This window comes from Vicugna pacos, chromosome 15 (genome assembly GCF_048564905.1).
Source record: "Vicugna pacos chromosome 15, VicPac4, whole genome shotgun sequence".
NCBI classification, from domain to species: domain Eukaryota; kingdom Metazoa; phylum Chordata; class Mammalia; order Artiodactyla; family Camelidae; genus Vicugna; species Vicugna pacos.
Window position 1 is genome coordinate 45,326,287 of NC_133001.1, and position 16,275 is coordinate 45,342,561.

Below are 16,275 nucleotides of genomic sequence, written 5' to 3' on the forward strand. Positions count from 1 at the left end.
GGACACAAATATAATCTCACCATGTAAAATGCTATGTGCAGGAGGGAAAAAACCCCCAAATGTTAGCAGGACCATTTATTCTTGGGTGAGAGGATTCAAGGAAACTTTCATTCTCTTGTCTACACTTCTCTGTATTTGCCAAATTTTCTCCTGTGGCCATTGCCATTATTTATAATATTATAATATTTATAATAAAGAAAAAAAAAGTTGGAGAGCCCAGGACTGGGATAACTGGGATGTGTGGGGGCACAAGTCTCAACAGAGGTGGTTCCAAGAAGAGTGACCAGAAGGCCCAGGAGTGCAGCCAGAGCCCAACCAGGTTTGAGGTAAAAGGTGAGGTGGGGTCAGGGCAGAGACAGATGCCCACTGGGGACAGTCACAGAAGGCCAAAGGAACCTCAAGGGACAGCTGCAGGCGGCTCTCAGATGAGGAGACGGTGCTCTGGACTTCTGCTGGAAGCCAACTAAGTGACCCAGCTGGTGGGGGGGCAGCGCCCCCTACTGGGCATCTTTAAGCAGCGGGACTCTCCTCACCAGGCGGACTGGGGAGTACCCGCAGGAGGGAGGGAGGAAGGCCTTACTAGGGCTTTGATACATAATGCAGATGACAAACAGTGCCTGTATCAGGGCCTGCTGGGAGGAGCGGGAGCCGCATCCTATTAGGACCCGTAGGCTGTACTGAGCTAATTGCATTAGGCTGCACTTTATCTTTGGCCTGCATTTCAGATGCTTCGCTTCTGTGAACAGCACAGGAAACAAAAGAAGAGACTGAATCTCCTGAGGACAGAACAATTCAGTGGACAAGCTTCCTTATCAGAGGCCTCTGCTCCGTTTCTGTCTGTGGGACAGATGGGCGCTTCAGGTGGGCAAGGGGGCTGGGGATTTTGCCACACTTCTAGTAGTCTTACAGAACTTAGGGAACAATAGCGTGGCTTTTACAGCGTTCTCTAAATAGACAGCTTTCCAGTGTGCCCCATCTGCAGCCCTTTCTGTATTCCCAGGTTCTTGGGGTGCTGGTGGGCTCAGAGGTGCAGACGTTGCTTCCTCCATCATAAGAGGCATCTTGGGGGAAGGAGCCTGTGTGATGTCCCATTTAGGGCCCTGTTCTGGGGTGAAATTTGAATGTGGAGACCCCAGCCTCCTCACCAGCACCCCTGGCAATACAGAACTACCTCCTGCCAGTAGGGGGCGCTGCGGCCCCTCTCTGCTGCCTGGAATTCCTGGCGGCCTCCTAGGCCAGAGGCAGGTTAGGTTTTCCGGGTCCTCCTGCAGCTGCCCTCCCCCACTGCTGAATCAGCTTTCATGACCCCCCCCCCACCCCGCCTCGTCTGGCAACTTGACAGGGTAGGGAAAGGCTCTGTGAACTTGGAGGCCCTGGGCCTGGCCCTTACAGCAGCCACTGTCACGAGAAGGGGCGGTTGGGGTCTCCTCCTTGAGAGTGGGTAGCCAGCCTCTTAACACTTTAGGAGGTCCAGTTTTTGCCCTAAAATTAGGGGAGTTTCTGAACTTAAAAAACTGCCCACTTTTCCTCAGGCTTCTGATTGCAAAACGCTCCTGCTGGCTTGCTTTCTTGCACCTTTGCTGGTTCGTCGGTTGATTCTTCACTAAATAAGCACCGGGCCCCTGCTCTGTGCCTGGCCCTGCCCACGGCACAGGGGACGCGCGGTCACTGACACTCAGCCCTGCTCTCGAGGGGCTGCTCCAGGCCAGGCAGACTGTGACCCGAGCCCCAGAAGGAAGCTGGGTGCTGGGGGCCGAGTTGTGGCTACAACAGGCATGCTGCCTGCCTGTGTCTTTCATGACCGTTAAAGCGAGCTCTTATGTACAAGACAGTGGTGCTGCCATGAGAAGGAAAACAGCCTATCTTTTTTGCTTTAGGAAAGATAAATAAGGACTCACTTGTTCTATTTGGCACTAGCAACCTCTGAAGCTTTGAGCAACTTGCAATTCAGGATTTGTATTTATTTTATTGAAATAAAGAAATGAACATTCCTTCCTTCACTCCCTCCAGAGAAAACACGGACGCGGGCTGGGCGCCCTGCCCTGGCGCCCGGCTGGCCAGGTGGTGAGGAATGTTGCAGCAGGTGATGTGAGGCAGCTCGGCCCGACCGGAGCCCCGTCCTCCTGCAAAGGGCCCCAGGCCCAAAGAAAATGCGAGGTGACCAAGTGTGGGTCTGCAGCTCTGGCTCTGAACTCTGCTCCTACTAAGCCTTCCCCCTTGGTTCAGAGTCCCAAGGTCAACAACTTCACCCCCAGCCCAAATGCCAGGACTCCCCCAGTTTCACTTCTCGCTAGGGGGCTGCCAACCCCTGAGAATGCACAGGCAACAACTAGGAGAAGAGCTCCAGCTGGGCGAGGAGGGGAGGGCTGAAGAAGCCTCCTCTCAACCCCTCCCACTGCCGTTGCCAGGACATCAGTGAAGCCATGAAGACACCTGGCCTCTCCCCTGAGTTCCTGGCTTTGCTCAGCTCCCGTGACACGGTGGCACTCGGCACAGAGCGGCAGCAGAGGAGAGCCCTCCTCCTGCCCGGTTCCTCCAAGTGGCCCTACCTGCCCATCATCTGGCCCGAGCAGTCTTCTCTCTGCTTCCCTTTAATGAGATGCTAATGGGATGCATCATTAACGCAGCAGCTTTTAAACCCTGAGCTCTTGTAAATTTTCAAAGGTCACATTTTTACGGTGGCTGACAGCATCCCGCTTCTTTCAGTGACTGAAGAACACTAAGGACCCCGATCCTTTACGGATGATGCTCTGTGAAGGGCGCCATGGGCTGAAGCGCCTGTAGGTCAGAGGGGCTAGGAACCTCCACCTGCGACAAGCCTCCCGGGGCCCCTGGGTTGTGCTCTGTCAGCTTGGGGAGAATCAGTTACTCGTCGCCCACAGAGCGGCACCGGGGCCCTGCCCCATTTAGGGGACAGCACGTGGGGCTGCAGGCGGTGTGAGGATGCCTGGCAGCAGGGACAAGGGGGCTGACACGCCTGGGGAGGCAGAGGTGCTTTTCTTTCCACAGAGCACCATTTGCTCACCAGGCTGTGCACCCACGAAGCTTTGACAGCCAGGAGGGAGCTCTGGCTAATTTGTCCACCCAGAGGAAGCCCTTTTTTTCTCCCTTGTGTACAGGTGCCGTATCGACCAGCAGCATGCCAGGTGGTCAGGGAGGTTTGAAAGATGACTGGAAGGGATACCCTGGGACCCTCCCATGCCTTGACTGTTCTCACTCCATGCCCTAAGCATGTGATAATCACAGCCTCAGAACGCAACCTTCCAGGGCTGGTACTGACCTGCCAGGGCTGATACGGGCGGGTGAGCTCCAGGATGGCAGGGGCCTGCATGGTGCCTGGCCCAGCTGGGGCCAGCTGGGTGTAGGTGCCTGGGGAACGAATGAATGAAGGCACAGTCTCTGCACTACCGTGTTGACCAACAGTGGGAGTGTTCATCACTGTTGGTTCATGAGTGCACAGTGCACTTCAGAAGAGTAACCGAACAGAGATGTGAAGTGGCTTAGTGTGCTTGGGAAACCTGATGCAATGAGTTCCCCTCACTGGGGAGATGACCTTTCCAGACAGTGAGGGCCTCATGTGCTGGGACCCCTAACACCATTGCCCTGGATGCTGTCGGAGGCTGCTTGGAGGCCTAGTGGCCCAGTCCACGGACCCCCTCTCACCCCTCCTGGGCATGGTGGAAGACGTGGCGTGCTGAGGTTGACTCCTACCTCCGTGGGGCTGGGGGATCGCCTGGAAACCAGAACTCAGTTTCTTCCGCTATTTACCCAAGAACGTCAGAAGGGGGTGAATCAATGGAACCCAGAAGTCAGGAAGAGCTGATGTTGGACCACAAAGGCTAGGTAGGATTCAATAAGGCAGGTGATTCTGGCCAAAGTTGCCATCAAAGGACCCCACAGCAGCTGGTGTGATTCCAGCCTCGATACATTTGGCAGAGCCAGACTCCAGAGTCCACTTCTGGGGTTCACGTGGGCCTCCTCTAGGGGGAAGGACAGTGCCAGCACTCATGTCCCTCTCTTGCCAAGGAACCTGCCTCCACAGACTGGAGCCTGCAAGTCTGAACACTCTTGTCACTGGTGTGGTTGGTAGGGACTGCCATCTGCTGAGTGTCCTTGAATACAGCAGTGAGCCCCCTCCCCACAGGGGAGCCTGGAGTCCCCCAGCCTTCATCTTGCTTTAACTGATCAGACAGTACTTCCTCTGGGCCAGAATCACCACAGGACACCAAGGCACACCCAGCTGGGGGGAAGGGGGTTGAGGGGGGTGAGAAATGGCCTTGATGGACACAAGCCACAGGGAGGACAGCAGGGGGCCACCCAGGGCTGACTGCACTCCAAGCTTCATCTGCAGCCTGGTTTTTATCTCATGATTCCCAGGAATTCCCACCCAACTTGGGAAAGACCTGCTTTGGTGAGACACCCCCACAGCCCCTGGCTTAGTATTCCAAGGGCCCCTTCTGACGAGGGACTGCTGATGTAGCCTGAGCCCTGCAGTGGACCTTTGACAAATTTTTTCCTCACTGCCTGGCCCCTTTTGAACACCGCTGTCTCGCCCCTATCTTGAGGGGGAAGCCAGTACGTGCCCTGCCAGCTTCCCTTGCAGCTAGAGCACAGGCCTGTGCCGGCTGCTTAGACACACTGGAGTGAGATTTCAGTCTGGGAGCCGGGCGATGCGAGGAAACCAGCACAGCTCCAAGTCCACATTCTGCAGAGGTGAGTGGCCGAGCCACACTGATTTGGGAGCACAAGGATGGTGGTGGCTCTGGTGTCCTGGGCCCAGCATTGGCAGTGAATGCTCTTATTTCCTTTTTCCCCTCACTCTGGAGGGATCTCAGGTCTCCTCTGAGAACAGCGAGAGCAGGTTCCCATGGGGCTCCTAGCAGACGTGGGTGCTCAGGCTTCTCCGACCACGACCATGAGGCCCTGAGCTGCCCTGGGAATCACCTCCTAGCAGCTGCCCGTTCCAGGACTGAACATAGCTGGACAGTCTGCTCCCTGCAATGAGTGGACATCTCACCTCCTTTTCAGCATCCCTCCCCCTACAAGGCGCTTAGGGGCATCATAGTGCCCAAGTCCACCTATGGGGACTGACAGAGGCCAGCTTTTGGTAAACTAATTCACACTGGTGTATCAGGGACCGACTGTGGGGCCCTCTCAGGGTCCCTCACACTACAAAGGTGAAAGCTAGAAAGCAATTCTTACTTAAAGGAACAGTGTTCTAATGGTGGAAATCTAGGCTGCGGAGGAGGATATTTTGGTGCCTGGGTTTTTTACATCAGCTCAGGGGTTTATACCTAGACAGCTGGCTTTCTAGGGCTTGCAGTTTATCCACGAGAGCAAGGATTCCAAGATCACACAGGTAGAGCATCAACCACCCCCATGGCAGGGGTCCTCTGATTCATGTGAGTGCATGTTAGAAGATGCTAGGGGTGCTGTTAAGAAGGCGGGCTTCTGAAAACATGGAAGCAGCCTAAATGTCCATCAACAGGTGACTGGATAACGAAGATGTGGTATATTTATACAATGGAATACTACTCAGCCATAAAAACTGACAACATAACGCCATTTGCAGCAACATGGATGCTCCTGGAGAATGTCATTCTAAGTGAAGTAAGCCAGAAAGAGAAAGAAAAATACCGTATGAGATCACTCATATGTGGAATCTAAAAAACAAAAACAAAAACAAACAAACAAAAACAAAGCATAAATACAGGACAGAAATAGACTCATAGACATAGAATACAGACTTGTGGTTGCCAGAGGGGTGGAGGGTGGGAAGGGATAGACTGGGATTTCAAAATTGTAGAATAGATAAACAAGATTACACTGTATAGCACAGGGAAATATACACAAAATTTTATGGTAGCTCACAGAGAAAAAAATGTGACAATGAATGTGTATATGTCCATGTATGACTGAAAAATTGTGCTGAACACTGGAATTTGACACAACATTGTAAAATGATTATAAATCAATAAAAAATGTTAAAAAAAAAACCCCAAAACATGGGCTTCTGGATCCCATTTTCAGAGCTTTTGATTCAGTAGATCTGGAGTAGGAGACCCAAATGTGGCTCTTTAACAAGCCTACCAACTGACGCAGTTCATGGGCCTCACTGTGTGGGGAAATGACTTTCAAGTTTGCAGGCCTCTGTGCCCCAATGTGGGGAACCTAGGGGCTGATGCTGCTGGGCAGGTCCCGATTGGGACGGATTTTTGGGGTCTTGTTCATGTGGCTCATGGGAGCCAGATGGGTGATGCTGTCTTCAGGGACTTCTGTTCCCAGTCTAGGTTTCAAGGGGCCTGAAAAACGAGTTGACAGACACCAGACCTATAAATCTGTGGCCTCTGGGAAGACCAAATGGCATTTATGGGCCTCGCAGTTCTCATTTCATGATTGCTACTGAACTACAGACAAGAAAATAATCGCAGTTAAATCCCCACTGCGGGCCAGGGGAGGCTCTCCAGAGCCCCTCCTGCCCTCATTAACCAGGCTGCCCCCTGCTGAACCCAGGCCGCGCCCTTGCCACCCCTTCTGAGCAGCGCCACAATGCGCTCTGGAGCCCGGTGAAATTTCTAATAATACTAACCAATGATGTGTTAAATTGAGACACTTCTGGCTTGCATGCCGGAAACTGCACGATGGTTTAAAGGACCAGTGCTTACCTTTCTCTATCAATTTGCTGCTAAATTACTGCTTTCGGAACAACTTACAGAAAAGTAATTCTTTATTTAAATTTTAATTTCAAACTTGTCATTTTAAATATATATTCAGATTCCAATCATATTACGGAATATGATGATGGCTCTGGAGGGCAAGCGTCCTGCCAGGAGCCTGGGTGGGGGCAGAGGATGTGATGGGGGTGGGTAAGGGATGGAGTAAGATGGGCTCGACCCTGGGGGACAGCTTGTCGAGGGCAGCCAAGTGCTGGGGTGGGAGATAGAACTGAAGAGACCAGTGGTCAGCCCCTAACCTGGCCGTGCAACTCCAGGCTTCGTGCCCAGCCTGAGGGTCATCTGCGAACATTTTACTTTGAAACCATCAACCACCTCTGGTGCTTTCTCTCTCTTACTAGATCATCATAAGGACCCAACAAACCCCAGCCATAAACGGATGCCAGGCACAGGTGAGAGGGGGCTGCCCGGCCTGCTGCCATTCTAATGGTTCACATGTATTGAGCGCCTCCTACAGGCCAGACATGGGCATGATGTGATTTCCTTTACTGAGGAAATCTGCTCTCACCTTCATTTTACAAATGAGAGTAAGGCCCAGAGAAGTTCGATGATGGCTACAGCACGACAGACTTGGGGCTCTAACCCAGGTCTGTTCCATTCTAAGACCCTCAGAAGTGCTCTGTGATGGCTGGAATGTTCCCAGGCCACCCCTGCTGTGGTGGACAGCCCCATATCAAGGCCGTGTCCACTTTACCCTGTTGGGGTTACCCCTGGATCCCTACCCCGGTGACCACAGGAGTACCAGTTATGGCCTCTCCTTCCCCCGCAGCGTCCAGCCCAAGTGGGCCTTCTGCCCTGATTCTGACTGCACGCCGGGGCCGGGGAGCCAACTCCAGTGTGCTTCCATCATCTGTCCCACCCACTCAGACCCCCGAGACCATAAGCCACCACGGATGTGTTCCGCCAACCCCTGCCAGTGAGGTCTTGGCCCTCTCCAATGGGGCCAATTCTTCAGTCTCAGACCAGGGTGGCCCAGACTGGCACCCTTTCCAAAGCTGGTGATGCACTTCCACCCCTCACGTCCCCTCTCCCTTCAGCACCCTACTCCCTCTCCCTCTCCACCAGCCCCTTCCCCTTGGCTTTCCAACCTGGGGACCAAAAAATCCTTGTTTGACCACTTCACTTGCCATTCCAGCATCCATCTGCCTTCCTGTTCCCCCCTATTCTGTGGTCATCCACATAGAATTCAGGACACCTGGTACCCACCCCTGTTACCCTCAGCTTTCACTCCTTAACTCTTCCCACCCCTGCACTTTAGTGAAACCATCCCCTTTAAATGGACAGTCAGCTCCCAACACCAAAGCCAGCAGCATTTCCCCTCCCTTTTCTCTGATCCCTAACACCGGCTTCCTCGTGCCTTGCCTGGTTGCCGCGCTGTTCACTGGCGTCTTCTCTTGCCGGTTCTCCAGCGTGGATGTGTTCCAGGGCTCACGCCAGTGTTGCTCTGGCCCCTTCTCTCAGGTCTGTTTGGGCCCTATCTTCTTTCATAATGATTTTTCTGATTTGAAACCTCTGTGCGGTAGCCATTGTCTTTGACAGAACCCAGCTTCCTATAGTATTCTGGAAGTATATTTGCTTTTCCCTTTTCCAGCATCAAAGTCTATACCTTGGAAACAGTTTTGCTGAAAGTTCAGCTCAGATGGCCTCCCCTGCAAACATAAAGCAACCGTGGCTGGGGCCGGTTTGTGCACTGTGCTCTATCGTGTGCCCTGTCCAGGCCCCCAGCCCCTTCCTCCAGGCCCCCTCCCAACGGATGGGCCTTGTGGACAAAGGAAATGATAAATCTGGCGGGACCTTACAACTCAAAGCTTTCAACGTTTCTCTAACAACTTTCAACTGAAAACTTCTTAGTCCCATTTCCAAGTAACTTTTCATCCATTACAAAAACCCACAAAATTTTCAAAGGGGCTTTGAAATAAGATCACCTAGAAAAAAAAGCCCATCACAAACGAAAGTCTTTGAAAAGAAAGAGGCCTTTTCTGTGCTTCAGCTCCCCTCTGATATCAGTTTCCCTTTCATTCTGCTGAAAGGTGCAGGGCAGGCCTGGCCCTCAGCAGACGCCTGTGATGTGAGGGAGCCAGTGGCCCAGACGGACAGACGGGGCTGCGGAGGAGAGCGAGGGACACCTGCTCGCGGCGCTGGGACGGCCTTTCATCACCCCCTTCAATCGGCCCTCACGGCTCCCCTGACAGCCGTGTGCCTTGTAACCTGCCCGGCCTGTTCCTGCTCACCTCCACACTGGTGACAACGCAGCTCCCTCCAGAGCGCGGCGACCCAGCTTCATTCTTGTCGCCAGAGTGGGCGGGAAGGTAGGCGAGGCAGGGGCAGCCCTGCTCTGATCTTTGATGGACGTTTCCCAAATGCTGGCCCTGCAGGCGGTGACTCTGGGACCACCCCTTGACCTCGCAGCCTCAGAGCCTGTGACCTGCCCGTCCTCCCCGGGGACAGCTCCAGACTCGCAGACACACCTCAGACCACACCCACGTCCAGGAGCTTTCGTTATCTTCAGATTTGAAATCCTCAGTGAATCTGGTGAGGAAAAGTCCACTGTACAGGGCGGCTGAGCTCAGAGCGGGTGCGGGCAAACGCGGGTCTGTTACTGAACTATGTGCTCATCTGGCCCGGCCCTCCGAGGCCGACCCTCTGAGCGCCCAGCAGGAATTTGGAGCCAGGCCTTCCTGGAGTGGGCTCTTGACCACCCGAGGCAGGGGAAGCAGCAGGCTCTCAGGGACAGCTTGTCTGGGGACTGGCCCGGCCCCTCTGCCCCCAAGGCTCTCCCAGCCCCTCTGAAGAGGGCATTCTAGGATTAAATACGATTTCCTTGCATACAGGATCCGCCGAGCCAGAAAGAACCCCAAGAATGAGTACTGGCCCACTGCCTGTGGCTCCCCTGGGGTCCCTCCCTCAACAAACACCCGACACTCCTACCCAAACTCACGGTCCACCTTCTGAGCTGTGGGCCTGGGTGAAGCCTCCCTTGTTTCTTGTTACAGACAAAGGCTCGCCAGCGAGGGGGACCAGTCCTGAGTTCTCAGCCCTGTGCCGCGTGACTCTCACGGCTGACTCTCCGAGCAGAAGGCGATTGAGAGCCTGACTCTCTCGCCGGGTAAGACGGTCCTGACACAGACATCTTCGGCGACCTCGTTAGAAGCCTAACAAGAGGGAGGATTGTGGCAGGGTCACCTCGAGGCCAGGCAGGACAAAGAAACAAACAATGCAGCACAAACGTCGCTGTGAGGCGGCTCCTCAGATGGGGAGGCACAGCGGAAGGAGCTGAAGCAGCTTTACTGCCAGGACTTCAAGACTCACTGAAGCAAGTCAGTGCCCGGGTGTGCATCTCAGGACTGGAGCCTACAGTCCGATGCAGTGCGGGGCTGGGAGCCTGGTGGGATGACCTGCTCTGCGGCAGAATATTCCGGAAGCGCCCTATGGGGGACACCGATCAGTTGACCTTCCCCACTGCCTGGTGCTTTCTCCCGCCTGGGCTCTCTGTAAGGAGAGCAGCGCAGCGCCAGACAGGGTCCGGAGGGCGGGGCATGCCCTTGGCCACAATCCCGCTGAGCTACATTAGTTCAGAACTGAGGTGGGTCAAGTGGTTTTTTTTTTTTTTTTTTAAGGAAATGGCATCATTCAGCTCCAGCCCATCTTTTTAGGCTTTGGAAAGCTTTCTGGTGCAGACAGATTCTATCTAAACTCACTGGAGGTCCAGGTGCAAGAGGGAAAGTGGTAAAATCCTTAACAGGTGGTGAAGAGGGGCGGGAGAGATGGAAGCAGGCCCTCTTGGGGTAGAAGGACGGAAAGCCTTCTCCTCTGGGGTGATGTGGGAGGAGGAGTGGGGTTCTGGGTGAGCAGAGCAGTGTAAAGCTCTGGCCCTGCCCTGCAAGAGGATGGGGCAGGCACTGTACCATGCCTGGGGCCGTTGGGCCAGACTCACCATGGAGACGGCTAGGAGATGGCCTGAGGGTCTTTCTGCCCGTGGCTGCTTGCCTGGATCCTGGGTCAGGGAGGGGGGATCCAGACAAAGCCCCTCAACTGACACCCCTTCCTCAGCAGACTGTGTGGGCTTCCTTCCCTTCACCTCCTTGCATTGCTGCCTGGATACCACAGCTCCGCCCATTCTGGGCGTGGGCCTGCCACCTTCAGACGTATCATTCAGTCACTCATTCATTCACCCCACACTTACTGAGAAGCTATCCTGTGCTGGAGACACAGCAATGAGTGGTCTCTGGCCGAGGGGAGTGCACAGGAGGAATCATAATCATAACAGCTGGTATCTGTCGAACCCTTAGGTGTGCCATTTACAACTCTCAAAACCCAGGAGTTCTCTGAGGCTCAGATTGGGGTGTCCATCTCAGTCCCCCCCTTTATTAGTAAGCTTGTGTTGCCATAGCAAAATACCATAGACTGGGTGACATAACTACAGAAATTCCCACAATTCTGAGGGCTGGCAGGCGGTGATCAGGGTACCCAACATGGGGTTCTGGCGAGGGCTCTCCTCCTGGCTTGCAGACAGCCGCCTTCTCACTGTGGCCTCGCACGGCAGAGAGAGAAAGTTCTAGTCTCTTCCTCTATTTATAAGGACACTAGTCTCATCCTGGGGGCCCCCGTCCTCATGACTTCATCTAAACCAAACTGTCTCCCAAAAGCCCCCTCTTTAAATACCACCACATTGTGGGGCAGAGGAATTCAACCCTATGAATTTTGGGGGAACACTGCTCAGTCCCTTGCACACACATAAGCATGCACGCAGTAGATGTTGAGAAAATGCTTGCCGACTTGGATCGAGCTTTATCTGCCCGTTGTCTCTCTGCCCCACTTTGTCCAGCAGACCCTGAAGGTGTTCAGTGGAGGGCCACCCACAGGCCCGGCCAGCATACGCTTGGTCCTCCCACCAGCCTGAGCTCTAATTTTCTGGTGGTTTGCTTTTTTCTCTCACAACATAATCTCCATGATCTCTAGTCTTTCCCGAATGCTGTTGAAAGCCTTGTTGTATTTATCTCCGGAGAATCCGCCGTGCCCCTGTGCAATTTTCCATTGTCATGGTTCATTTTAATTTCCTCTAAGGCTGTTGGCCACTCTAGTGTTCAGAAATAGCTTGTTCCACTTAATAAAAGCGCTTAAATATGCAGACACGAGAAGTTTCCTTTGCTTGCTCCTAAACATCTCAGTAAGTGGAGTGAGATGCACGCCCTGCTTCGTGCAGTGAGGCTGAGCACATGCCAGGTGGCTTCCCAGGAAGGAGGGGCTTGGAATGAAAGGTACAAGGGCAGAAGCAGGATCAGAGAACTTCTGGGGGAAACCCAGCCAGCCTGGGCGGCCACACACAGTTGTCCAGCTGGTAGCACGTGGGCCTCCTGATAGCACGTCCCATCATCATTCTGATCAGAGCCCTGGCCCTGCAGGTGGAGGGTCTGGGTTTGAGGCCTGCACCACCTCTAACTTGCCTTGTGACTTTGCACAAGTCAATTCACCTCTCAGAGCCCTTGCTCCTTCATCTAGAAAACCGGCTTGATAATCCTCCTTCCAAAGACTGATTTTGGCGAGGAGTAGAAACCCCGCATTTCCAGGGCTTATCACGGAAGCTGGGGCAAAGCAGGGGCTCAGCAAGTGGCAGCTATTATTACATTTAGGGGAGCCCAAGAATGCAAGAAGGATGCTGTGCTCAAGGCAGAGTTTTCCTTCTACGCCCCCTTTCTCTGGGTTGCTGGAGCCAGGGCACCAACCCCAGGCTATGGATTATCACAAAAGGACAAAGGAGAGGAAAGCAGGCTGGATTCTGATTCACATACCACATCTAAGGAAGCCTCGCTGTTTGACCGTGAGCCCAAAGCCAGGGCACCGCAAGCTCTGGTGGTAGCTGGTCTGAATTGCAGGTCAAGGTCTCAGAGCTGTGCTGGGCTCGCAGACCCAGGTAGCCAGGGGCAGAGTCCCAGGGCACCCTTCTTCGGTTTATAGCAGCAATAAGGAATCAAGAGCTGGGTAGGGTACACAGTGATTGAGTGCCATGCTTAGCATGCTCGGGGTCCTAGATTCAATCCCCAGTACCTCCATTAAAAAAAAAACAACCTAATCCCGCCCCACTCCCAAAAAAAGAAAAAAGAAAAGGAATCAAGAGTCTAGTGAATGGGGATAGGAAGGGGGACGCACAAGGTACTGACTTAAAATCCCTGATAGAATGGCCGCTGAATGTTCACGTGGGTGCACAAGTGTGCATGCACACACACTTGCCTGCTCACACACCAAGCCCCCACACATGGCTTCCACACTCCAGCACAGACCCACACAGCCCCAGCCTGCTCGGGCTGCAGCGGGGCTCCAGCCCCCACAGGGCAGGTGACGCTGGCAGACACCCCCTGTTTGCCCCATGGACTCTTTTTTCCCTCCAGTGGCCCTGAAGCACAGAGTCCCCCATGGCCACTTTGAGCTTCCCTCTCAGACACTTTTTCCTAAATCAGCTTCCAATCTGACTCATTTCAGCTTTAAAACAAGAAAACATCAATAAACACGATGAAGGGAGACAGATGGTAACAATTACAGGAGGGAGAAAACAGCCCATTCCCTCTACGAGGGGCAGGCAAACAGACTGGCCCCAGACAGTGCATCGTCCTCCGGCCACTGCGGTGTAAACCTGGGCGCAGGGCTGCCAGGGCCCGTCCCTCCCGCAGGGCACAGGCTACCACCGAGGGGCCACGAAGGCCTCCAAGTCCCACTGGGCAGGCCCCTTGGAACCTGGCAACTGCCAGTTCTCCAGGGAGGGAGGGATGGATGTTCTAGCACATTCCAGGCTACCCCATTACCTCTGATGCTCTGTCTGAGGCCTGAGATCTGTGTGGGATGGCTTCCTCCTCTGCACCGGGGCCTACTGTGACAGCAGAAGCCTGTCTCCTCTAGCAGACGCTGAACTCCTCAGGGCAGGAGGGAGTTTCTCACTGTATGTGGTGGTTAGAGCTGGGCGGCCTGGTTCACATGCAAGTCCTGCTACTTAACAAGTGGGGTGAGCTGGGCAAGCTGGTGGACCTCCCCGTACCCTCCTTTCCTCACCCCTAAAATAGAGAAAAGTCCAGACCTTCACTATAGGATTACAAATTAATAAGTGCAAAGGACTTAGATCCGAGCCAAGCACACAAGGGTGCTGTGTGTAGATGCTGTCTTGCTATCGCCCATGCGGAAGGCTGGCTTCTTGTCCGGCACTCACGTAGCATTGGGAAGGCCTGCCCAGTAGAAGGATGAGGCCTGAAGCTGGGCCCTGAAAGCGGGAGGTGCTCCAGTTTGAGGAAGCCACACACTGAAGTTAGGGCTGAGAGGGTAAGCCCATGCTGGAGCGTGGTGCCCGAGGGTCTGGAAGCAGATGGCCAGGTCCAGGGGCCTGAGCTGGAGTTTACCGTCCTCCATCTCCTGGGACCACCATTTGTTCATCCTTTGTGGTTTGAGTAGGATAAGGATTCTGCCCTCCAGCAGATCAGATGGTCAGAGAGACAGGCAAGGAAACAGGTGCAACCTGGAGAGATCAAATGCTGTGACAGAGCGGGGCACCTACCTAGCCATGTGGGTCCAGGAAAGCTGCCTGGAGGAAGAGGCTGAGTCCTGAGCGACAGGAGGAGGGGCGTGGTGGGGATGAGAGCAGGGGACGATGTGCCCTTCTGGGCACAGGTAGCATGATGCCTTTGGGGTCAGAACATCAGGGCATCCAGAGTGAGGGGTTTAGGGTCCCTGTTCCTTCATTACCCAAGTCCCCCTGGTAAGGACTGAATGTCCTAAGCCTCAGTTTCTCTACCTGTACAAGGAGACACCCTGTTCTTCCCAGGTCTGAGGAGGGGTCCAAGTCAGGACGTGCATGGGAAGTGCCTGGTTGACTCCTCGCACAAGGTGCTCACGGAAGGGGCTGCTGTTTTGGCCTCATTTACACACACAAGTGCTTGTGCATAATAAGCATTTCCTATTGCAGCAGTAGTCGCAAGTGTCCTCAAACACTGTGACTGAGTGTGTATCCCTCCAGAGTTCATATGCTGAGATCCTAACCCTTGCGTGATGGTACTAGGAGGTGGGCCTTTGGGAGGTCGTGAGGGTGGGGCCCTTATGAAAGGGACCAGTGCCCTTAGAAGAAGACAAGAGCACTTGCCTCCTTCCTCTCTGCTCTCCCTGTGGGGGGGGGTGCGCATGGAAAAGTCGGCATATTGCAAGAGGGTCCTACCAGCACCTGATCGTGCTGGCACCCTGATCTCGGACTTCCAGCCTCCAGAACCGCAAGAAATCAATGCCTGCTGTTCACAAGCCACCCAGGTTAGATTTCGTTACGGCTGCCTGAGCTAAGATACACATGCACCTCCCACGTGTTCACATGCCAGGGTACAAAGAGCAGCAGTTGGCAGGCACCAACGCCATCTCCCCCTTTGCTCTGACATGTGCTCCCACCTCCCCCAGTCAACCCGACTCTGCTGAGCCTCAAGCCTCGGGGGAAGTGCGGTGGCCCCCCTCATGCTGGGGCCCTGGATCCCCAGAGCTGCATTTAACCATCTCAGAGCGACGTCATTCTGGGCTCACTTTGAGCGTCAGGCAGAAGGAGGCTGCCGAAATTTCAGGATGAAGGGGAGGAGGGTATAATTTACCCCCTCCTCACCCCCATCCGCCTCTCACACCCCGCCCAGGGCCTGTTACAAATGTGCATCAGGCAGCTTGTCTGGTGAGCCCTCCCCAAAGGCAGGGGGTGACCTTCTGTTGCACATTTTTTGGCGGCTTCTATTTTAAAACATATGAGTGCTCCCCTTGTTCTCCTGGGGCGCTCAGCATTTTCACATCTTTCTGGGTTGCCCATTTGCTGGCCTGGAGGAGTCCTTCCCGTCAGCACCAGGGCCACGCACACTCCTCTTCCCCCAGATGCTCTAGACACGACCTTTCCCAAGCTTCTGCAGGAGGGCAGTGGCCTGGGAGTCGGGAGGCCTGGGCTCTGGGCCACGCGGACAAGACCCTTCCCTGCTCCGGGCCACATTTAAAAACTGGGCAGTTGGGAAACAGCAGCATGTTTTAGCCTGGGGGCCTTTCCCATTCTCTGCCCTGAGCAGTCTCACTCAGGCGTGCTGAGGCAGGGCCTGGGGCTCCGGGCTGCAGATCCCGTGCCTCAGCTGCTGCTGCTGCTGGGAGAGGTTGGAGAGCCCTGCATCAGCTGCTCTGCAGGACCAGCCTCCTGCACAGGCAAATGCTGGTTCTTCCCCACTAGGGGACTGGGGCTTGGAGCACCCTGGTCCTTCCTCCAAGGCTGTCCCTGCAGTGAGGCTTGTGCCTCTGGCTACCGGGCTGAACACCATTAAAACAGCATCCCAGTAGCTCCCTGCCCGCTGGTCCCATGATCAGGACCACGCAGCCTTGCCCACGTGGTAGTTCTCATCATGCATGGCACGCTGGCCTTGACGTCCATCTCTGTGGGCTTGGCCTCCTCTCTTTAACTGCTGGTGTTTCTCAGGGTTCTGTAATGTTCTTCTCATGATCGCCTGACTGCCACATCTTTGCCACTTTGAATTCCAGACCCCACATATTCAGATGCCTC

General features: G+C 54.4%; 1 protein-coding gene across 8 annotated transcripts in view; it reads right to left on the reverse strand.

The window, feature by feature from the left end:
* Positions 1-16,275, reverse strand: part of KLHL29 (kelch like family member 29) — a 295,708-nt gene that overhangs the window by 63,246 nt on the left and 216,187 nt on the right. The gene's annotated exons all lie outside the window — the stretch shown is intronic.